General features: G+C 43.2%; 1 protein-coding gene and 1 long non-coding RNA gene across 8 annotated transcripts in view; one reads left to right on the forward strand and one right to left on the reverse strand.

Annotated features, from left to right (window-relative positions):
* LOC125386755 (GDP-D-glucose phosphorylase 1-like) overlaps positions 1–24,864 on the forward strand; it is a 198,386-nt gene that overhangs the window by 52,678 nt on the left and 120,844 nt on the right. The gene's annotated exons all lie outside the window — the stretch shown is intronic.
* On the reverse strand, positions 5,749–9,293 carry LOC125386756. 2 transcript variants are annotated; one of them, XR_007227166.1, is made up of 3 exons: positions 8,845–9,262; positions 8,387–8,712; positions 5,749–8,288 (listed from the first exon to the last, which is right to left on the reverse strand). It is a non-coding gene; the product is annotated as an uncharacterized LOC125386756 (long non-coding RNA). The 2 variants fall into 2 exon arrangements; XR_007227165.1 differs by having other exon boundaries at positions 5,749–8,712; positions 8,845–9,293.

A 24,864-nucleotide genomic window follows, 5' to 3' on the forward strand; every position in this document is an offset into this window, starting at 1 on the left:
CATAAATATGGACAGAAGACTAAAAAGGAAGCACCCAGCAGACCTTATAAAGGACATAACCTAAGAAACACGAGGATGGTACCCCGCTGGGGTAGCCACCAACATGCTAATTTAACCGTTAAAAAATTCCACCAAATGTCCAAATTGGACAAATTGTGAATTTTAATAAATAAATGAAAAAAAAACGAAGTATACCAGTCTTTAACAAAGCGAAAGAAATCGTAATTGCAACTAAGACAGGGTTTACGCATGTACATCCAAATCAAAGAAGTACCATACGGTCTTACTAAAGGGTCTAAACAATAGTTTCTTCGAGACAAAGATACTCGCAGAGTTACAAGCACTACAGATGTCCGACGTACAATTGACAAAATATTGGTACTTCTCAATAAAAAGATCAATAGAAAACAATGAATTGCTTCCAAATTACATAATCCAAGTATCCCCACAAAGCAATATTAGTTACTTACTAAAATTGAACCGTCTAATTTACTTTAGGGTAAATTGGATAAAGTCAGAAAAAATGACATAACGCAATGTCACAAATGCAAACTGCACGGAGCCGCACGGTCCAAGCGAGTGCCGAATCAAAAAGGAAGACACGGTAAACAAAGGCAAAGTGTACTGCGTGAACCGTAAAAACTGCGGATACATCCTTTGTATGAAGGATGCCCAAAATTCTATGCAAACCTTTCAAAAAACTTTGCGAAAATATCATCAAATGCAAAGAATCAAAAACAAACGCGTTGCTCAAATAAGCCGCAAATTCATCCCGTAGCCAAAGTTCTCAGCCATCCTAAGACAAGGAATAAGCCGAAACCAAGTCTCTGAAAAACCAATCACATCGAACAAATTTATTACCACGCGTAATGCAAAATCCAAATCCAATTAAAACCATATCCGTAACAAACCATACCGTAATAAACTTATCGAAGATTTCAAAAAAAGCATATTCAAAGCCCTAAATGAACAACAAACACAATTGAACTAAAACAATCATTAAAAACGCACGAAGAATGGATTGACTCTTGCCCAAAAGAAGGCTCATACCTAAACATACGCCTTGGAGACACACAATTACAATTCCCTAATTTACGGGCAAATAACAGGCTCAAAACTATAGACTACGAATGCGACCATAATGCTCCCGTATTACAGATAAATAAAAATACATCTAACTTCCTAACCCTAGAAACACAGAGTGACGAACCCAGGTGCGAGTACAAAAAAATAAACTAGAAAAAATTACAAAATCAGCTCGAAAAGTACTGCGACCTAAGTATCCACAACAATGTCAACCTAACCAAGAGGCAAATCGTCTCATTTATAGACAAAATAGAAAAACTTATACAAACCGCTCTTCAAGAATCCGTACTAAAAATAAAGTAAGAAAGTCGGCTTTCGAGCCCTATACCTATAATAAAAAAAAAAAAAAAAAAAAAAAAAATTACGAGACAAAAGCTTGATACCATCCAATATTAACAATCTAAAATAAAACTATTCCTACGATCAAAAAGAAGATTTAGAATAATTAAAGTACCTTTTGCACAAAATAAAGTTGTGTCAAAACAAGAATTCGCAAACATTATAAATCAACAGTGGGCAAACAAAATAAAAAATATCTCTAAAAAGGACTCTGCTAGCATGTCCCACAGAGGAATCAAATTTTTACATCAAAAGAATCAAACTCTACCCCATCTCTCAAATTGCCTTCAGACGAGAATGATTCCATTATGCGCGGTATGAACGTTAGCTGAAATAAGTGATTTATTTGCTTTTAATGTACAAAAAAAGAATATTAGAAAAAATGTATGCAAGAATGAGTGTTATATATGGTATTAGTCATGTAATACTATAACATTTCTATTTCCTCATGTTTAGATTATAGATTATTGAAAATAGATTATTAAGGGAAGTAAAAAGGATTGGAAAAACAAAAAGGTGTTTTGTTTTTCACCACGCGGAGTTACCAAGCGGTCACCTATTTAAGTACTATCCGTGCCTGGCGCTGCTTAACTTTCGTGATCGGATGAGAACGAGTGCTTTTTTTCTATATAACATTTATTGACCAGTAGATGAGTATTACATTTGTATGTTGTTCACAATAAACAATGGACTTCGAGTGCGGGCTGGCTTAGGCAAAAGTACCGATACGTGACGATACGACATAACCATACAATGTTTTGTGTCGGAATTACAGTTTTTACCGGTTGCAGTTTACCAGTTTGAACCGGCGTCCTTGATCGATAGTTATTTTCGAAGGTACGCCGAAACAAGCTATTCGTGTAGAGAGGAGAACCGAGGCAAGGGTTGTCGCTTCCATATCAACGATGGAAATGGCTTCGGGCCAACGCGAAAAACGGTCGATACACGTTAAACAATATCGATATCCTTGTGAATATTGCATCGCGATAAAGTATGTGTGTATGTGCTCGAACCGGCCTGCAGAAGTTTCGAACGTTCTGACAGGTGAGAATAAGTGCCTGGTGACATTGCATCGTTGACACGGGATACATTGTCGTGCCCAAGTCCGGTAATCTTTATTTACGGACGGCCAAATGAAACGTGACGTCACCAATTTTTGCGTGGCACGTATCCCTGGATGGGAAAGTCCGTGGAGCGAATTAAATGCGTCGCGCTTCAAGGATTTCGGTACGTACGGTCTTACAATGTCGTCTGATATGTGGCAGGATATTTCTGCGTCGTGATCAGGAAAGCGTATCTTCATTAACCGTAACGCGGTTGTACCGGAGTTGACGATGTCGCTTAGTTCGTTGTCGTTTTCTTACGCGGCGGCGAGAGTTTAATGATTCACTGACTTTCCTATCGCTTCGATGCGGAACAGAGCGTCGGCTACGTTGTTATCTAGACCCTTTATGTAACGTATGTCGGTGGTGAATTGACCGATGTAGTCTAGATATCGAAATTGTCGGGGCGAATATTTTTCTAGTTTTTGTCTGAACGCGTAGGTAAGAGGTTTGTGGTCGGTATATACTACGAAGTTTCTGCCCTCTAAAGTGTGTCGAAAGTGTTTGATTGCGCTGTATATTGCGAGTAGTTCGCGATCGTACGCGCTATATTTTTGCCGAGCGGGGGTCAAAGATATCGTTGCGAACCTTAGCGGATGCAATTTACAGGTTTGCAGTTAACAGATCATTAAGCGGTTTAAGTGTTTTTGTGGCCTCCGGTATGAAACGTCGGTAGAACGTTCCGTGTTCCGCAGACACCCGTGGCCAGGATCACGTGGGCCTTTTCTACGAAACTATTCACTTGAAAGGACCTACGACACATTGATGGACCCGACGACGCCTCGGCTCTCGCGACATTGTTTATGGTTCGACCGATATCTTAGGCCTTTTTCTCCACGATACTACATACATATCCCAAATAGAGTATCGACGTCTTTAAAAAAGAGCATTTAGCGAAGTTAAAAGTGTTGAGGATATTCGGTATATAAAGAGAGAAAAACGCGTGGATAAAGTGTAAGATACAAAGTATATATTTGACTTAATAATGAAATACAGGAATACAATTTGAGCTGGTCCAGATCCGCACGCTAGCAGTGTTACTTTATAACTGAAAACCCCGAAGCCAACATCGCCTGTCTACTGTTTATGGTCTGCCTCCCTGCTATTCTTTTGTCTATATACTGTCGATGGCTTCAGCGCTTGAGAAAGCTAAAAAGACGAGATGTGGAGTTTTCCTAGAAGTGGCGACCACATCAACAAAAAGAAAATCCGGCGTTTACGAGGGCATTTAATACGATGTCCAATCTTTCTAAAACTTGATCTATCGAGCCGGCAATAGTTAGGTTGTCATCCATATAAACAACAACATATGAATAAGCGATGTCGCCTAAGGCATTGAGAATGGCCCTCTGAAAAACGGACGATGCATTTTTTTCAGTCCAAACGGCATCGTTATGTATTCATATTGTCCGTCGGGGGTAACGAACGCTGTGTACTCCGTCGAATTAGGATGAATGGGGATTTGGTGAAACCCGGTGGTCATGTCTAGGCTAATAAGGTATCTCGCCTGTTGCAGTCTTGCGATTTGATCCGGAGTAAGAGGCAGGGGATACCGATCCGCGACCGTATTTTTATTTAACTCTCGAAAGTCTACACACAATCTATCTGAGCCGTCTTTCTTCTTCACGAGTAACATAGGGTTCGCGTACGATGAATTGCTAGGCCTTACAATGTTGGCTTTAATTAGTTCGCCTATAATCTCACGTACTATTCTTCGCTCTTCTTCACTAAGTCTGTAAGGGCTTCTCTGTACGGTGACGTTAGGATCAATTAACCGTATTTCCAACTTGCCCGTACTTACGCGAGTGCGTGGGAAACCCGTAATGAAAGAATTTTTGAATTTTTCGAAAACGGATATTAATCGACTTTTATCGTTACTAATTACATCAATGTCGATCATGTTAATATCGATCTCATCTTCCGTAGTTTTACTACAGGCATTAATTATCTTTGGTTTACTGATAACGAGGCTATTTTGCGTAATATGTACGTCAAAACCTTGGCTTAAAATCTCGCGACCAATCATGATATCATGTTTTAAATAGCTTATCGGTCAGAACGTGAAAAGTTATCTCCAATGCAAAACCGTTAATACATATAGTGGACAAAATCTGAGATGTACTCTTAACACATGTATTCCCTATTCTTCGCATTACTATTATATCGGTCGTTCTTTTGCCGGAAAATTTCGAGGCTGCGGATTCCTTAATCAATGAACATTCGGCTCCAGAATCGAAGTAAAATGGGAACGACTCACCCAGATGACTTAATCTATCAGTTGGGGCCTCCACCACACAGGAGTCAACCCGGCGCTCATCCTTGGAAGTACGGTTTCCTTTCCGCAACACTGGGCAATTAGGCGTGATATGCTGCTCCTCGTTACACTTGTAGCAGGACACCTTCGACGATGTGGCCGATCGGTTTTTCTCTGTACTTCTCCGCCTCCGATTTTGTCCTCTTTCGGCACTCGGGTGCTTTATATCCATAGTTACGACAGTGGTAGCACCTATTCCGGGAGTCAAAAGGCTTATATCTTTTAGCTTCAGGACCCGCTGAGGAGTTGTCTGACGAAGACGCCGGCCTCTTCTTCGCGTAGTAGAAAGCTCCCATTTCATTCAGGAATTGATCTTCAGTCTTGATATCGCTTGAAGTGTTATCCGTTCAATACGCTGGTCTAGTGAAGCCAATTGAAAAACGACGGAGGCGTTGATTACCTCAGCCAAAGTTAAATTTTCCCACTTCGCCTTCAGGAAGGAACGGATACGAATGCCGAAAGCTCCCGTGGTTTCGTCCTTCAGTGGGGTTTTTCATTGGACATCTTCATTAGTACTGAGGTAGCTGTTTCTTTGCCACCAAAACGTGGAATAAAAATGACCTTACCTTTGACCAGGTAACATCTTGAGCAACAGGTACTTGCGAAAGCCATTGTGTTGCAGAACCTTCTAGAGCAGAAAATAACGCACTGCCCCGTAAAGGATTTTCTTCCAAGATCAGATTAACAACCGCGCAACATGCAGCTGGATCGGAACCCGCGATACCAGGATTAAAGCGCGGAAGCGATAAATTTTTAGTTTCCTCACTCGATTTTTGCACTAGCGTCTGAACTAACTCACGCAAGATGGCTATATGCTGTTGCATAGTTAACTGCCCTGATCCCACATCTGATGTCGGGTTGCAGTTAGGATTAGGGTTAGGGGTGTTCAATGAATCTTCACTGGAATTAGCCATCGATGCGGTAGAACAAAGGTACAGTTTATTAACACAAGTAGAGATATTACAGCGTTGGTAGTTAACCACAACGTCTAGGTACTCGCGACACTAATGACAATGGCCTCAGGTTCGATAACGAATCCGCGGTCAACGGGATGACGAACTTTACTCTTCGTTAGCGTCTAAGTTGTACTCGAGGTTAATGCATGGAGCAATCAGTACGTATAAGACGTACTGACGATACTGTATCCGAGGAAAGTAGGTGTGGGCGTGTCTGAGGACACGGATCTATCGGATTTGTTGATGTTAATTTTGGTTAAGGAAGTGAGGGCAGTAGACACCGTCTCCGATTGGATAATAAGACGGTTGGTGGACCAGGAAGGGTTTCAACCGCCCTCGTGAGAAAGTTGCCAACGGAATATACCAGAAGTGAGGAAAACTGACTTTCCGTAGTAAACAATAAACGTAAAAGGAAATGTAAGACAAGAGATACTCGCTTGGTCTGAGGGACCTTAACTATGAAAATTGCAAGACCCCTGGTGAGTACTTAAGACTATTGAGGGTACGCGTCAAGGATGTGCAGACATCTGGGTGCCATCCTGCCCGCGGTGTGTGGCCTGGTCTCTGATGTGAATTGATGTGAATTGACGGTGTCGTCGGCGTAGCACGCCAATGCCGAGTCCGGGGGAAGCACCGCGTCGTACGCGATGTTCCACAGCAACGGACCCAACACAGAATCCTGCAGGACCCCGCGCAGTACACCGCCCTACCTGCCATCCCCCCGCCGCGAACGGTGTAGACGATACTCCGGTCCCGGTGGAACGCCCGGACCACACGCCGCAGGTACGCGGGTACCCAATGAAACTCGAGGGCCCGACATATCTTGTTCCAGGGGATGCTGTTGAAAGCGTTGACCACGTTCAGCGACACGGCCAATGCCACGCAACCACGCTGTTCGACCCCCTCGACCAAGGAACGGACACGGGCGACAGCGTCGGCCGTAGACCGCCCCCTCCGAAAGCCAAACTAGCTGTCGTGCAGTCCGAGAACACTTCCAGACAAATGCGACTCGAGGCGGGCAGCTACCACTCTCTCCAGTAGCTTGCCAGCCTCGTCCAAAAGGCATACCGGCCGAAAGACGGAAGGCGAGTACGAAGACCGTCCCGGCTTCGGCAGCAGGACCATCCGTCCCTCCTTCCACAAGACGGGGAATTCGCCCCGAGACAGGCATCTGTCGAACAGACGTATTAATCTCAGGGCAAGACCCCGGCGACGTCCTTCCACAGGCGGGCTGGGACTCCGTCGGGACCCGGAGCTTTCCGCGCTCCGAGCCTCCCTACAGCCTAGGTCAATTCTTCCTCGCTAACCCTCGATTCCGGGCTCCAACTTCCGGCGGTTGACGCTCCTGCTCCTCCTCATCGGTGAACCTGCCATCTTCCTCGTTCGCCGCTCCCGGGAACAGAGTGCCGACAACCTCTTCCATGAACCGAAGGTCCATGCTCTCCGTTGCGGAAGGCGCCCATGGACGGAAATTGTTCAATACCATCTTGTAAGGGCGCCCCCAGGGACGGCGGGATCTGGTGAACCGGCGCCGAGCGCGGATTCACGCCTCGCGGAGACGAGCGATCTCCTCGGGTCACCAGTACACCAGGAGTTAAGTGTATTGGTTTCTGAAACAAAATGGTTTTGTCGTTTAGTCGGATTTTGTCATTGGATATTGAATAGTTATACTTCCCTAAACATGGTAGCCCAATGATTCCGTCTTCGATAATAGGGAAGTTGTCCGATACTATGTGAAAGATGTGATCCTGTCCAAAAATTCGTTTCGTTACGTATTCGTTCGTTTCGTATTTGTCTCGTCCCATAGAAAATTTTTGTTTAGGTCCTGGATACTGGCGTGTTAGGCTATCTATATATGCCTTATCAATAGGGGATCGTATGCCGGGCCACGTGGCCCAGCCATGCCGATGTTATATCGACTTCGTAGAATATGCTTAAAAACTTACGAATTAATAAATTTCTCAACTACGATGTGTGCAACCAAAAGTGCAACGATTGTGCTAACATTAGCTTTGGCATATATTCAGTCAAACAAATAGGCTAGGCGAGCTGTGAAAAGTCGAGGTTAGGTTTCTAAAAAAGTCTATAGAGTTCTTAATACAATGTGGTTATAATTTTGACCAGCAATAGTGGCGACGGTCCTTTAGAACTAAGAAGGAGTAGGAAAGGGTTAATACCAACGTAGAAAGATATTGTGATAGTATACTTTGCTATGTCCGGTGTTCGTAACTCTCTATAGGGACAAATAGGTTTAAAACAAAATTATAAATCAAAGGTGGATGTTATAGGTTCTTTATTAAATATGAGATGGTAATCCATGCAATGAGTTTAACTTGTGTCGCATTTAAGAAAGTGATTATGCGAAAAGCAGGGTAGACGCAGGGTGTGGCCATTACCGTCACAGAAGGTAGAGTGGTATTAAGTTAAATTAAGTTAGGCAAATATTATGTGTGAGAGCAGAGTGGTTGATTGTTGTGTTAAATCCTCCACCTGGAAGAAAAAGTATTAGTGATAGTTGTATGTATGTGATTTGTGTATGTGATAAGCCCGAAACAACAAGTTATTAGTGTAATAATTATCTTGTATACTAGCTGTCGGAGCAGGATACGTTCTCTTCATTATAAGTAAAAGCAACTAGTGTCTGAATGTGTTCACGAGCCCTTTGGGTGTAATACAATCAAATGAGGAGACTCTCCATCGGAAAGGGAAAAGTCTGGGATACATAGAAGCGTGTGGTCATATGACGCAACTCAAGGAGAGGAAACATCTGTAGAACTGATCTTGGATAGAAGGCCAGATTAATTATAGCACTATAATTATAGCCAATAAACTAAATTCTAGTGCCTTTCTCCTGGCACAAGCGCTCTTGATTGTGTCGTAGCAGGATAGCTTATAAAAATTGCTCGTCGCAAACCTAAAACGAGGAAAAGTTCATAATTGATATATGACAATCTGGATATCTAACATCTGAATTCGATGCCACTTTTGGGCATAATTGTTCTTATGATGAGAAGGCAATAGTCCATAATAAGCAAATATTATTTACTAAGGTTTTGTGCCTATAAGGCAAGCTGTCACACGGTTGAGGTTATGCAGTAACCAGGGGCATCGTGCTCATTTTTTCAAATCAATAAAGGCCGATGAACAAACTTATCAACTAGCTGTAGTGCAAGTTAAGATTCTCCTCGACGAATAGTGATAGTGACTTTGCGAGGTAAATATTTACCCTCCGCGGACAGCGCATCGTCAGCGGGCATGAATCGGTGGGTTTTTCTAATCGAGGCGAAGAAGGAGAGCACAGGTCACGGTGAATTTTTACAAATATCCGGATATTACTGTGAATATTTTATTATTTTTTAAAAAACTCGTAAACCGTAACTGCGATGTGAAACGTGCGGTGATCACCGGGCGCCGCCATTACGCCAGTGACGCGCCGCCATTACACTCGTGGCACGTGGCGGGCCGACCGAAGCATAGAGCACACGGTCGCAAGATCGACGACTCGTATCGATGCGGATATCAATGAGTCACGGAGTGCACGATGCATAGAGTCGAACTCGATGGCAAAACCGATGCAATAATGGAGAATATAAACACTTAATTTAAATGTAAATTAAGTAGCTAATATCGAACGTAGATGAAAGAAAGTAGATCTGCACACACATAATCGACACGCGCACGGATAAAAAAAAAATATAAATTAAAGTTATAAAGTTAGGACTTGATTCGTAAAAGGATAATTACGAATAAAAGTTAGATTTAATTATACCAACAAATTGTTAATAACAATTAGTAAGATTGATCGTAAGATAATAATTACGAGTTAAAGTTAGAATAATTATAACTAAACAATTACTAAGACCAAAGTTAGATTTAAACCAATAAGTAATTGTTAGCAGTACTACGAGTAAAGTTAGAACTGATAATAACCGTCTAATTAGTAAAACTGAAAGTGAGAATGATAAAAATAAAATTAAGGTTATAAAGTTAGATTCGTTAAAATAAATTACGAATTGCTAGTATTATAGTTAGTACCTAATTATTGAGACCAACTAGAATTAAAATTAACTATAAGTATTCGATTGGCGATTTCACGACGACACTGGCAAGTTTATTTGGATACGAATTGTATACATTCGGAAGGATATAGTGTGATTATACGACGACCGGCTACGTCAACGGACATTTCCCTTTTGTACAAAAAACAATATGGATAAGTTAAATAAGGTAAATAAACTTACTTACGGCTCAGGGGGTTTCGGAGTCTCCAGGCCCCGTCGGTGATTCGAGTAGCGTCACAGGCATTTGTCCGACATTTCGGCCGGTGTGTCTAGCTCCGAGGTGCTGGCTGCTTCGTCCCTCGTTGCCATCGGCTGGCTCCTGGCCAGGCTTCTCGTTGTCTTGCACGCGCCCTCCTCCACTGGGGACTTTCTCATATATCTGGTGATCTTGTCACCTTTCAAGATTTTTTCCTTGGCGATTCGGGTCGCCTTTTCGGTGGGTGGTGTCTTTTCCTTGAATGCCTGCATTGGCATCTCGACATCCTCGATGGTTCCCGCGATGTCTTCATCAAATTCGAGGTATCTTCTTGTGGTTTTCTTGCACATCTTTTCCTCTGTGGCAACTGCGGGTGTTTCTTGGTCCCCGGTCGTATTTACCGAACGAGGGGTGACCCTGGAATCGACCTTCCCCTCGCCGTTCGTCCAGTCGCTAGGTGACCATCGGGTCGAGCCTGGGACGCTACTCGAATCACCGACGGAACCTGGTGGCTCCGAAACCCCCTGAGCCGTAAGTAAGTTTATTTACCTTATTTAACTTATCCATATTGTTTTTTTTATATAAAAGGGAAATGTCCGTTGACGTAGCCGGTCGTCGTATAATCACACTGTATCCTTCCGAATGTATACAATTCGTATCCAAATAAACTTGCCAGTGTCGTCGTAAAATCGCCAATCGAATACTTATAGTTAATTTTAATTCTAATTGGTCTCTAATTAGGTACCCGCCAGTTGGAGGTGTGTGCTTGTGGCGTTTTCAGAGTTGATATTGTTTCCTCCCTTCTGAGTTTCCCTGTGACTGTTCTATATGCGATGCCCCAAGATTCCCTGTTATCTTCTTTGGTAAAGAAATCCTGCCAACTTTGGACTTTTGTTCTTGATATCATCCGCTGATACTCCTTTCGGGTTTCCCTGTACCGCAGCTTCTCTTGTTCCCTCGTTGCGAGGTCCTTGACCCCTTGGTATCTTCTTCTCGCCTGGTAGGTGCTCCTTTTTGCTCTGGTGAGTTCGGGCGTCCACCAGGGTACTGACCTGTAGTGCCACTTCTTCTTTTGAATGGCGGCATCGCAGGCTCTTATCAAGGTTACCTGGAGGTGCCCGGCCATTCGCTCGACGTCCTCAGCCCGCTGGAGGGTTATTTCTTTGAGTGTCTCTGTTCCCTCCATGACAGCTCTCTGAAATTCCTCCCAGCTGGTCTTCTACGTATTGTATCTTCTTTCCTGAAGCTGCGGCATGGTAGTTCTCTTCCCGAAATCGAGGAGCGTCTGCAGTATGCTATGGTATGGTATTTTCCCTTCGAAGCTGTATAGTTCTTGTATTAACAGGATATCGTCACCATCAGCATCCATCCTGATGCTGATCTCGTAGGGAACTGTTTTGGATCGCTGAATGTTATGCTGCAGGATCCATATTCCCCCTTTTCTCCCATGTCCTCTTCTGTCTCTGTTTCCTGTTTCACTCATACTGTGTGCGTGAAACAAGTACTTCCAGTGCTTTCTTATACTTCGGGCAGTTCACGCTGGAGGCTGCGTGATCGCCCTTCTTCCCTGCCTTCCTGCAGTTTACGCAGCTGGCGTCTTTGTTTTTGCTTGTGCACTCTTTCGTGCTATGCCCGCTTGCTGCGCAGTGTGCGCAGATTTCGTAGTCGACGCGGCAGTATTTTGCCACGTGCCCATAGCCTTGGCATTTGTAGCATCGGCTGGTAGCGATATAGTCCCTCGCCTTGCATGCGTGCCATGCTATAAGTACTTTCCCAGTTAGGAGCTTTCCCTTACCTGGGGGGGGGGGTACTTTCATTAACCAGTTGGTTTCCTCGGCATCCTTGCGACCCGTCCTGAAGCAGAACTTGATGGCCGCAATGTCTTCTTCGTTGAGCCTGTCTTGATTATGTTTCCTCATGCAGACCAGTATCTCCTTTTCCGGGATTGCCCTCGGGACGTCGTAGGCAATTATCCGGGGGAGTCTCCTCTGTGGCGTGCTGGCTTTTAGGCCGGCCTCTTTCAGTTTTGTATTCTCCGTGAAGGCCTTTATGCCCCCCCGGTTCGCCGTTTCCACAACTAGGCCGTTACCGCCGACCTTTCTTACTGCGGTAACTTGTATCCCCTTCTTGCGCGGGTTTACCAGCGCGAAGTCCGCTTCCTTCGCTTCTTCGCTGGTTTTTATCTCTCCCTCTTTGTCCTCGGGGCGGATTATAATGACGTTTCTCGGCGGCTTTACCACCAACTGTCCGATCTTCGTGTTGATCACTCGAACCTTTTCCGCGTACGTGGGCTGCTTCGGTTCGGCCTTCGCGGTTTTCTTGACGGCTGTTTCCAGCCGCTTGCTGACTTGCTGTGACTTGTTCACTGCGCTTAGTATTTGTTTGTCCTTGACCGAGCCTGTGCATTGCTCCAGTTTGCCGGTCAGGTAGCTGTTGTGGAGCAGGAGTTCCTCAACGATTCCTCTCATGTCTTTGAAGTACCGCATAATAGTTGCGGTCTGTTCCGTGTTGACCTTTTTACTGGGGTCAAGGCAGAAGGCTAGTACCTTCTTTTCAATGTCCCCGGCTTGCACTCTTATGTCTGATATCGACCGAGTTGTATCACGTGCCGGTCGGGTTTCCTCCTTGGATTCTTTCTCTTTCTCCTCCTCCTCCGCCCTTTTCCTCTTCTTCATTTCTGGGCTTTTACTCCGCGGTGAACCTTCTGGCTTTTATGTCCTGAGTGGCTGCAGGACTACCCTTGCCTTCGTGGTGGGTGGCGTCTGTCCTCTTGACGTCATTTTGACTATTAGCGGCGATCCACCAGCGGCGTATTGCTTCTTCCACGCAGACATTTCCCCCTCCTTAGCTTCGCTTTGCTCCGCTAAAGCGTAAGGCTCTGGTGGGGCTTTTAAGTTGAATGATGCCCGCATCTTCGTTCCGATTCGAGGAGCTCAGTGGCGCTGTGAAACGGCTGAAGAAGGGGAAATGTCCAGACCCCGACCTGATCGAGGTAGAAACAATCCAACGGGCCTGGGGTGGAATACACCAGGAGCTCCTAAGGCTCATGAACGGCTGCCTCGCCTGCGGGATCTTCCCTAAATGGTGAAAGATTGGAAATGTTATCACCATCCTCAAAGGACCGGATCGGGACAGAAGCGACCCCAAGTCCTATAGGCCAATCTGCCTGCTCTCCATGATAGGCAAATTGCTGGAAAGGCTAATGATCACCAGGATGGGGCCCATCCTCTATGACCGCGCGTTATCCTCGAATAGACAATACGGATTTCGCCCCGGGAGATCGAGGGTGGATGCGATCACCAAGTTCCGGGAGAAAGTCGAGCAAATGAGCGATAAGAAATACGTCGTCGCAATCACGCTCGACATATCAGGAGCTTTCGATAACGTTTGGTGGACGAACATACTGCACGAACTGAAAAGAAGAGGCTGCCCCGACAACCTGTACTGGCTAACAAGGAGCTACTTCTCGGACAGAACTGTGCAGATCGTTGGGAAAAACGAATAGTGTGTAAGCCCATTACGAAAGGATACCCGCAGGGATCGGTACTGTGTCCAAGCTTCTGGAACCTTGTACCAGGTATGTAAATATGAATACGGAATTTTTGTATAGAAAATACACGTTTATTGTATGGAAATGATTAAAAATATTTTATTCGAAGTATTGCCCATCGCTAGCTATACATTTTTCCCACCTGTCTGGCAATTGGTGGATGCCACGCCAAAAAATACTGTCGCTATTTTGAGGCAAACCAGTCATCGAGCCATTTTCGTACATCTTTGTAAGAAATGAAGTGCTGGTCAGAAAGTGCGTGTCCCATCGATGCAAATAAATGGTAATCGGACGGAGCCAAGTCTGGTGAGTAAGCCGCGTGTGAAAGTATTTCCCAACTGAACGCTTCGACCGTTTCCTTGACCGGTTTTGCTGTATGTGATGGTGCAATATCATGAAGAAAAATTACATTGTGTTGCCTTTTTTGATATTCTGGTCGTCTTTCACGCAAAGCTTGATTCAAATCGATCATTTGTTGTCAGTAGCGCTCAATATTAACGGTTTCGCCAAGTTTTAACAGCTCATAATAGATTACACCCTTCTAATCCCACCAAACACGTTCTTCGTTTCTCACGGCAAAATTGCCACTTCTGAATTTTTTAAACCACTCAAAGCACTGTGATTTACCAAGAGCATGCTCACCGTAAGCTTCGACAAGCATTCGATGCGATTCTGCAGCAGTTTTCTTCAAATGGTAACAGAAAATCAATGCTCTCCGCAAATCGTAGTTTCCAGGCACAAAATTCGACATGTTCAACGCTATTACAAACTATGCTGTTGTATGAAACTTGTATTGTTCTGAGTCGAAAATGTTTGTGAGATGTCAACAAAGACTTTTGGCATCAATGACGCAGTTCAGTGATAACTACATTATCAGCTAGGGCCAACTATAGGCAAATTCCGGTTTCATACTTACAGACCTGATATTCGATGACCTGCTTGCCGAGCTAACGGAAAGCGAGACAGAGTGCGAACCTATCGCGTACGCGGACGACATAATGATGCTGGTCGCCGGTAACGCGAGGAGCGAGCTTCAGGAAAAAGGGCAGGAGGTAGTTACCCGAATCTCTGCCTGGTGCACCGGGAAGAAATTAGCGTTATCGGCACGGAGGACCGAGATGCTGCTTGTCAAAGGCAAACTGGACGCGGAGAGACCACCAATCATTAAGATCAGCAGCAGTAATGTAAGGATGGAACAAGCGATCAAATACCTGGGAGTGCATCTCGAAGGAGGCCTAAAAATATACAGGCACGTACAAGAAATAACCGGTAAGTGCCAAAAACTTTTCAGCAGCCTCGCGAGAGTGGCCAAGGCAAAATGGGGACACGGACACGCGGCCATGCGTACCCTGTATAAAGTGCTGTACGAGCCGATCGATAACCACATACGCCGCAGCCGGTTGGAGTGATCTGCGGAAGGGGAAAGCGAGGAGTAAGTTGATAAGGTTACAGAGGATGGCGCTTCTCCAAGTTACCAAGGCCTATAGAACAACGTCAACCGAGGCACTACAGGTCATCACTGGAGTCATACCCATCGACCTCCTAGTTGAAACCAGGGCGAGACTCCACAACAAGAAAAAAGGACGCGACGAAGTGCGCGGCGAAAGAACCATCGTCGGAGAGGCGATAGAGAAGTGGCAAGAACGCTGGCGAACAACATCGAAGGGCAGGACGACCTTCGAGTACTTCGACAGTGTCAAGGACAGACATGAGAACCGCTGGGTAAGACCCGACCACTACACGACACAGTTCATTAGTGGCCACGGGGACTTCAACAGCAAACTCAAGTCATTCAGTCTCAGAGAAGTGGACACATGCAAATGCGGCAGAACAGAAACCCTCATCACATCCTAGGGGACTGTCCAATCTTCAACGAAGAAAGGCAAGAATTCCGGAACGCAATAGGAGAACTCGATCTGCGCTGGCCGGAAGAAAAGTGGGATTTCGTAACAAAGGACGTATACCCCCACTTCCGTCAGTTCACAAGGAAAGTACTCCAAGCAAAGGAATAGAAGAGAAGGAGAGCCCTACGAGAGATGGGAGGCGCATCGCAGCTAGGACGACCCCCAGAAAGAAGATCGACACAACTGGAGGAGCAAACAGGCCGGCCTCCAAGTCGAAGTCCAAGGCTGGCTCGGCGGGTGCCCGAACAAAGAAGGGAAGAAGAAGAAGAAAGCAACGCAGAGGGACCCACCACAATGACGGCACCTGAAAGCGGAGAGACTAATATCAACAACAACAGCAAAGGCAACAGCAACAGCAACAACGACAACCACAATAACAACGAAGAAGAAGACGGCAATACCCAATAGAAGAGGAGAGGGATTAAGAAGAAGAAGAAAACAGCGAAGAGGAAGAAAACCTGCAAAACAACTCAGGACCCAAGACAGGACAATACACAAAAGTACTGGGAACGGAGATGAGAATTAAGAAGAAGAGGAGAGGACAACCAGTACGAGTCGGAGAGGCGACCTGTGACCGTCAGTGCAGGCGGTACTCATGCAAATGAGTGCAGAGACGGTGCAGGGACAATTGGTTGCAAAGCCAACCTGCTGGGATCGAATTACATGCTGGCAGTTCCGGCCTCTTCGTGGCCCCCGCTGGTAACGGTGCTGTGCGATGCGTGCATCGCTCGGCGCCGGCTAAGCGAGCTGCCACCCGAAAGGGTAGGTTCAATGTGTCCAATGACCCGAAAGGAGAGAGCAGGGTTTTTCCAAGTCGCGCGCCGACCACCTATGCGCGCCGTTCCCCGGGCATTGGACGTCAGAAAGTAGGATATAATTAACATCTGATTGCGAAGCCAGTATGAGTGCTATACTCCAGGAATGGCGTGGTCGGCCCAAATGTTTGAGCCCTAACCGCTCAAACTACTTGTCCCTTCAGTGGCGTTGTCGATGGTGATAGGCATTTGGGTTTGTCTGTTTGCATGGGCTGCGCTTGTGATGTTGTCTTTTTCATCAGTTCGAGGGGAGGGGGGTGATTGTCCGTACGTCATTGCTCATGTTTCTGGTTTCCGGTGTTGTATCCAGGGACGTAGGTTGTCTGTTTGGTTTGTTTCTTAACATTTTATTTTCTTTTTTTATGCTTTCCACAATCGTATTTTTAGTTTCTGTTTTTTTCGTTAATATTGATTTTGGATGGCCCTGCAGTTGCGATAAGCTGGGTTCTTGTGATTGTAGGACTTCAAATCTATTTTTTGTTGGTATTACCGTTGGCTGGGAGCTTCTTTTTTGCTTCATGTTTTCGTTTTTTTCACAGTACGCTTCTTGTGTATCGGTTTCTTCTTCGTTTATACTTTCTTGGCTGTTGTACTTTTTATTCCTGCTTACCAGATTTGGTGGCGGGTTGAGTTTCCGCGTCTTTTGTGCGGCAGGTCTTATGCTACTGCTACTGTCTTTGGTTGTCTTTTGATTTTGTATCTTCCTCTTAACCCCCTGTTTTGTTGGGTTTATGGCGGGTTCCGCCTCCTTGATTTCAATTTCATTCTCTTTCTCTTCTATTTTTTTGTTTTTGCTTTTACCGAGGGTAATACGAGCACTATTTTACACTGTTTTACTTCACACTGTTAGTCTTCGATGAGATCTCGTGGTGGTCTACCTTCAACAGTACATCCAACTGATTCACATGTACCTAATATTTCTTTAACAGTACCACTAAGGTTCTTTGCCGTAGATCTCGGTCTCATCGACCGAGCAATGAAAACGATATCATCAAATGATAGATTCTCATTATGTCTTATATTCTTCTGCCTTTTTCGGTCCCTGGGTGGCTCCTTCAAAGCCTTAATAATTATCGATGCAGCAGAGGGAACCAGAGGGGGGGGTCACGTCCCGCGACTCGCACGTTCCGTAGCGCGAAAGAAAAATCGATAATTTCTTCAAATCAAGTCTATTTGAAACCATGTTTACAGTATTTGAAGTGAAAGACGGTTAAAGCCGCTAAAAGCTGTATCTAGCGAAAACTTATCTAACCATGTTTCTATAACGATATTAAGACAACTTAAATTGTGAACAAAGTCGGTAGTTGAACAAACGTTGAGGGACTTCCGAAACATTTTCAAAAGAAAGACGACGATGTTTTTTTAACTTCGACGGATATAAATGTAGCGACTCAGAGAAGTCATGATGAGAATATTTCCGTGCGTTAATCGAATGAGAATATTTTCCGTTCGTTAATCGAGTGAGATTCTTTACCGTTTGTCTATTGAGCATATTAATTAATTACCGTTTGTCAACCGATTAATTACCATTGTCTATCAAAGAGTTAGTTGTCGTTTTGTCTATCGAGGAGTTAATTATTATTTTGTCTATCGAATAGTTAGTTATTATTTTGTTAACCGAAGAATCATCATTTTGTCAACCGAAGAATTTTGTATCCGTCAGTCTGTCAGTCAATTTTCAATATCGAAATCAAGTAAGATTTGAATAAATCATTACATATTGTTAATTTACTTTTAAACAACTTTAATCCTCTCCCATGCCAGTATTCTCGCACATAGCAGGTTAGCCGAAAGTGGAGCTTATTGCCAGTTGCATTAAACGTCAGTTAACGCTACCTTCTCGTCGGCAACTAAATAGAACGTAACAAATATTTTTTGGTGACAACGGTGGGATACGCTCCACAGAGGATTAAATTTCTTACGAGTATTGACAAAATATAAACAGAAAACATGTCGACCGCATGAAACTCACGGTATGAGGACGCGCTCCTGACATTGTTAGAAAATTTGAACGCGTTGGATGAAAAATTTCGCGTAATAACCGATCTCGACCTAGCACTTGGTAAATTAGAGGAAAAAATGGGTATGAGTAGGGTAACAAAGGAAATTAAGATACCTGTATCATCGTCGATAACATCGCGAGAGACAAAACCGGGAATAAAGAAAAGTAAGTCGAACGATGACATTGATTCTAATGCAAATTTAAGCCCAACATTATCTAATGATGAGTTGCAAGCATTGAAAAACGATAAAGAACTTAGGAGAAAGAAGATAAAGACTTCGAGTGTATCTACAAATGCTAGCTGCCCAACGCCCTCTGAACTTAATCTAGATGTCAGGAAAAGAGCAAGAGAAGCAATAACCTAGGAAGAAAAATGCATAGATGAATACTTAGATAGAAGTCTAAGTCAAAAGAGGGATACTGATCATTTGAAACAATCAAAGGTTTCTGATACAAGGAAGTTAGAAGATTCAAGCTCATTCCAAATGAATTCCCAATACAAACACTATTCCGCTGCTATGATAAAGGATAATCTTACTGTAAATAAGAAGAGGACGCACGACACCACAGACAGGATCATGAGTGAGAAATCATCCGAGTTCTCAACCAATACCAAACTAATACCAAGTTCTCAACTAATACCAAAGAACTTTCCGAAGAGACAGAAATTAGAAAACGTGTATCAAGTAAAAAGGATTTGAAAAGTGTTAATAGAGACGTTACCTACGAAAAGTTGTATCAGGTTCACGATACATATAATGATAATAATTATATACATAATAGTACGGATTCTTGTAGGGCGTTTTGTATATGTTTTTCTGTTTCGTCTATGAACGAGTCGATTCGTCTGTCTGTTAGGTTGACACTGTTGTAGATTTTTAGGTCGCAGTTCTGTTCGAGCAGGTTTTGGAACATTTTCCAGTCTGTCTTTTTGTAGTTGTACCTGGGTGTTTCGGTCTGCGTTTCGAGTGTTAGGTAGTCGGATGTGCTTTTGCTTATCTGAAATAGTATGGCGTTATGGTCGCTGTCGTAGTCTATGGTTTTGAGAGTGTTATTTGGTCGTAAGTTTTGGAATTTTATTCGGGCGTCTGCTAGGCATATGTCTAGGTAGGAGCGTCCTTTTGGGTAAGAGGGTAGCTCGGAGCTATAGAGGTTTTTTTTTTGTAGAAAATGCTTTTATTGTCAGGCCAGGTTCTGACGGAGTTTCCTCTCGTGTTGTTTATTTCGTTTTTTCAGCTGGTATGTTTGGCATTAAGGTCACCGGCTATTATGTAGTAGTTTTCCTGTTTGTCGAGCTGTAAAAGTTGGAAGAGGTTGTCGAATTCGTCATTAAATTGTTTCTGGTTTCCGTAGGCTGCGTAGGCTGCGGAGATAAATAAGTTTTCCTTATTGTTTATTTTTATTTTTATGATCGTCGTCTCTAGGATTTTGAAGTTTGTTATTTTGTCGTTTTGTATTGTTTTGAACTTCAGGGGGTTTTTTATTAGGATTGCCGTTGCTCCTCCTTGGGTAGCGTTTGGTCTGTCATGTCTTATTATAGAGTAGTTTTTGTATTGTACTTTATGTCTATAGTTCAGTTTGGTTTCTGAGATAAGTACTATGTCGGGGGTTTCTTTCTTAATTAGTGTTAGCATGCTGTATCTTTTTTGGTTTGAGATTAGTGAGTTGGCGTTTATTGAGATGATTTTCAGATGTTTAACTTTTATCTGGTTTATTTTTTGCTGTGATTGGTGGACGGGTGGGTTTTGGCTAATCTTCGTCTATATTTTCGATGATGTTGAAGATGGAATCGATTCTTTCTTCATGTGTATTTAATGCTATTTTTATTTCGTTTAGTTGTGTTTGTTGGTCACTTAGAGCTTTTAGAATGCTTTTTTTGAAGTCTTCAATGACATTTATTATGCTTATTTGGGGTGAGTATATCGTTGGGTTGGGGTTTTGTTTGACTCGTGCCGCTATAATTGTTACTTGTGGGCTTGTCTCGTTTATACTTGTTCCTTGTTTTACTATGTCCGCGAACTTTATCTCGGGGACGTACTTACGGCTTATTTGGGCGATTCTTTCGGTTTTTGTTGTTTTTGCTTTGGTGATTTTTTCATTAATCTTTTTACGTAGTTCGGCGAGTTTTGGGCATCCTTTGTATGATGCGGGATGCCCGAAGTTTTTGCAGTTTACGCAGTAGATTTTTTCTTTGCTTACTGCGACTTCTTTTTTTATCTTGCACTCGCCTGGTCCGTGCGGCTCAGTGCATTTTACACAGCGGTAGTTTAGGTTACAGTTTTGTGCTGTGTGGCCTATTCGCTGGCATTTGTAGCACTGCGTGATGTCGTTTTTTTTTATTTTTTCCCATGCTATTTTCAGGTAGTTTAGTCTGTTTATTTTTAGTAGATTCCCAATGTTGCTATCGGGGGATACTTGAATTATATAGATTGGGAGCAATATATTGTTCTCCCTTGATTTTCTTGGTGAGAATCGAGACACTTTAGTGAAGTTCTTCTATTTTCAGGGCTTTTAGGTCTTCTAGTATTTCTGCTTCTGTGTAGCTGTTTCCTAGCCCTTTTAGTAGGTACGTGTGGGGTTTTTGAGATTTTGGAGTATATGTGAAATGGGCCGTGTTGGCTGCGGTCAGTATTTTTTTTGCATTAGCGTAATCATTTAGGTTTTGAAGATAAAGCACGTGCTTACCTGCATGGATTCTTTTGATATGGAAATTCTTGATTTTGAGGGAGTTTTCCATGAGTGCTATTGTGTCTTTCGGGTCTTGTAATGTTATGTTGATGGGGGGCGGCCTGGCCCCTTTTGCCGATGTGGGGGGGTCTGCCTGGTCTTCAGCGGGGTGGCTGGGTGGCAGGCCCTTATGCGTTTGGTTTTTCAGTAATGTTGAAGGTTGTGGTGTTTTTTTCGGCGGAGCGGGGGGGGGGGGGGGTGCTTGTCCGGGCGGTATAGCTTTTGCTCGTGGTTATTGGTGACGTGTCCAGGGGAGTGGGCTGTCTGGTTGCCTTTTTCCTTAATACGTCGTTTTTTTTAATGTTTTCGATATTGGTTTCATGCGGTTGCGGTGTGCAGGGGTCTTGAGCTTGGAGGGCTTCGAATCTGTTTTTTAATGTGATTGCCATTGGTTGAGGTTTTGGGCTTCTTTTTTGCTTCATATTTTCGTTTTTTTCGTCGTGCTCTTCTTGTGAATCGCTTTCTTCTCCTTTTAAATTTTCTTGTTTTGAGTTTATTTTGTTCCTGCATACCAGGTTTGGAGGCGGATTGAGTTTCCGCGTCTTTTGTGCAGCAGTTCTTATGCTGCTATCTTTAGTTATTTGTTGTTTTTCTATCTTTCTTTTGATTCCTTTTTTTGTCGGGCTTATGGCGGATTCCGCCTCCTTGGTTTCGATTTCATTCCTTTCTTTTTCTATTTTTATATTGTTTGTAGAGTGGTTGATGTTATCACTATTTTTTCACTGTTTAGCACTCTTTTTGTTTTTCTTTTTTTTTTTTGCTCTCTCACTGTCCACTGTACACTGTATAGCTTGCCGCGCTCACTGTTAGGGCCTACGCCTGGTTATCCCTTAGGGCCGAGAGGTCCGGCCTGCTCGGAGGATCACGGTCAACTGCACGCAGACTTTGTCCTTCGGGTAAGATGATTGCCAGAATCCATGCAGGTAAGCACGTGCTTTATCTTCAAAACCTAAATGATTACGCTAATGCAAAAAAAATATTGACCGCAGCCAACACGGCCCATTTCACATATACTCCAAAATCTCAAAAACCCCACACGTACCTACTAAAAGGGCTAGGAAACAGCTACACAGAAGCAGAAATACTAGAAGACCTAAAAGCCCTGAAAATAGAAGAACTTCACTAAAGTGTCTCGATTCTCACCAAGAAAATCAAGGGAGAACAATATATTGCTCCCAATCTATATAATTCAAGTATCCCCCGATAGCAACATTGGGAATCTACTAAAAATAAACAGACTAAACTACCTGAAAATAGCATGGGAAAAAATAAAAAAAAAAAACGACATCACGCAGTGCTACAAATGCCAGCGAATAGGCCACACAGCACAAAACTGTAACCTAAACTACCGCTGTGTAAAATGCACTGAGCCGCACGGACCAGGCGAGTGCAAGATAAAAAAAGAAGTCGCAGTAAGCAAAGAAAAAATCTACTGCGTAAACTGCAAAAACTTCGGGCATCCTGCATCATACAAAGGATGCCCAAAACTCGCCGAACTACGTAAAAAGATTAATGAAAAAATCACCAAAGCAAAAACAACAAAAACCGAAAGAATCGCCCAAATAAGCCGTAAGTGCGTCCCCGAGATAAAGTTCGCGGACATAGTAAAACAAGGAACAAGTATAAACGAGACAAGCCCACAAGTAACAATTATAGCGGCACGAGTCAAACAAAACCTCAACCCAACGATATACTCACCCCAAATAAGCATAATAAATGTCATTGAAGACTTCAAAAAAAGCATTCTAAAAGCACTAAGCGACCGATAGACACAGCTAAATGAAATAGAAAAAGCATTAAATACGCATGAAGAAAGAATCGGCTCCATCTTCAACATCATCGAAAATATAGACGAAGATTAGCCAAAACCCACTCGTCCACCAATCACAGCAAAAAACAAATCAGATAAAAGTTAAATATCTGAAAATTATCTCAATAAACGCCAACTCCCTAATCTCAAACCAAAAAAGGTACAGCATGCTAACACTAATTAAGAAAGAAACCCCCGACATAGTACTTATCTCAGAAAGAAAACTGAACTATAGACACAAAGTGCACAACAAAAACTACTCTATAATAAGACACGACAGACCAAACGCTACCCAAGGAGGAGGAACGGCAACCCTCATAAAAAACCCCCTGAAGTTCAAAACAATACAAAACGACAAAATAACAAACTTCAAAATCCTAGAGACGACGATCATAAAAATAAAAATAAACAATAAGGAAAACTTATTTATCTCCGCAGCCTACGCAGCCTACGGAAACCAGAAACAATTTAATGACGAATTCGACAATCTCTTCCAACTTTTACAGCTCGACAAACAGGAAAACTACTACATAATAGCCGGTGACCTTAACGCCAAACATACCAGCTGAAAAAACGAAATAAACAACACGAGAGGAAACTCCGTCAGAATCTGGCTAGACAATAAAAGCATTTTCTACAAAACAAACCTCTACAGCTCCGAGCTACCCGCTTACCCAAAAGGACGCTTCTACCTAGACATATGCCTAGCAGTCGCCCGAATAAAATTCCAAAACTTATGACCAAATAACACTCTTAAAACCATAGACTACGACAGCGACCATAACGCCATAGTATTTCACATAAGCTGGAACACATCTGACTACCTAACATTCGAAACATAGACCGAAACACCCAGGTACAACTACAAAAAGACAGACTGGAAAAAGTTCCAAAACCTACTCGAACAGAATTGCGACCTAAAAATCCATAACAATGTCAACCTAACAGACAGACAAATCGACTCGTTCATAGACGAAATAGAAAAACATATACAAAACGCCCTACTAGAATTCGTACCGACGTTAAAAAAAAGACTCCTGCTAGCCATATGTAAACTATAAATTAGAAAAACTACAACGAAATAAAAGCTACATACTATCTAAATTAAACAACCTAAGACACAACTACTCTTACGACAAAAGAGAAGACATAGAATTCCTAAAGTACCTGCTACACGAAATAAAATCACAACTAAAACAAGAATTCGCAAACTCTATAAATCAGTACTGGACAAATAAAATAAAAAATATCTCCAAAAAAGACTCTGCTAGCATGTTCCCGCAGATAAATCAAATTTTCAGACCAAAGGAACAAAACTCCATTCCGCCCCTCAAACTGCCACCAGAAAAAGCCTCCCTCATCCAAGAAGCAGGCATCGAGATACACAACACCAACAAAGACACCGAGGATAACTTCATAATATCAAAAACAACGGAAAAACTAGACATTATCGGCACCCACTTTGCCAAAACTCACACACAAAACGAACACATGGGCCGAGAACAATTAAACAGAATTATCATCGCCGAAACAAACAAACTAAAAAATAAAATAGAACAAGACATAGCGCTAAACAAAACAGTCTGCACATTCTCAAACGAAACCACATCGGACGACCCCAAACAGCCCGACCCAGAAATAAACTACTTTACAAACTTCAATCAACTAAGTACAATCTTCTGCACACTAAACGACAAAAAATCCGCCGGCTTCGGTGGCATCCCAAACATCTCGCTCAAACGCTTACCAAACAAGATAAAATGGTACTACACAGTACTGTTTAATAACGCACTAAACAACACGTACTTCCCCAAAAAATGGAAAAAAGCCAAACTCATAGCCATTACAAAAAAAAAAAAAAATACAGACGGTTCATCACCTGCAAACCTACGACCTATAAGCCTCCTTCTGCTTAAAAAAAATAAGGTAATAGCGGAAAATCAATTCGGCTTCCGTCACAAACACTCCACAATCCACGCAATAAACAAACTTACGTCGGAT

The sequence above is a fragment of the Bombus terrestris genome, chromosome 17, assembly GCF_910591885.1.
Source record: "Bombus terrestris chromosome 17, iyBomTerr1.2, whole genome shotgun sequence".
In the NCBI taxonomy this organism is placed as follows: Eukaryota; Metazoa; Arthropoda; class Insecta; order Hymenoptera; family Apidae; genus Bombus; species Bombus terrestris.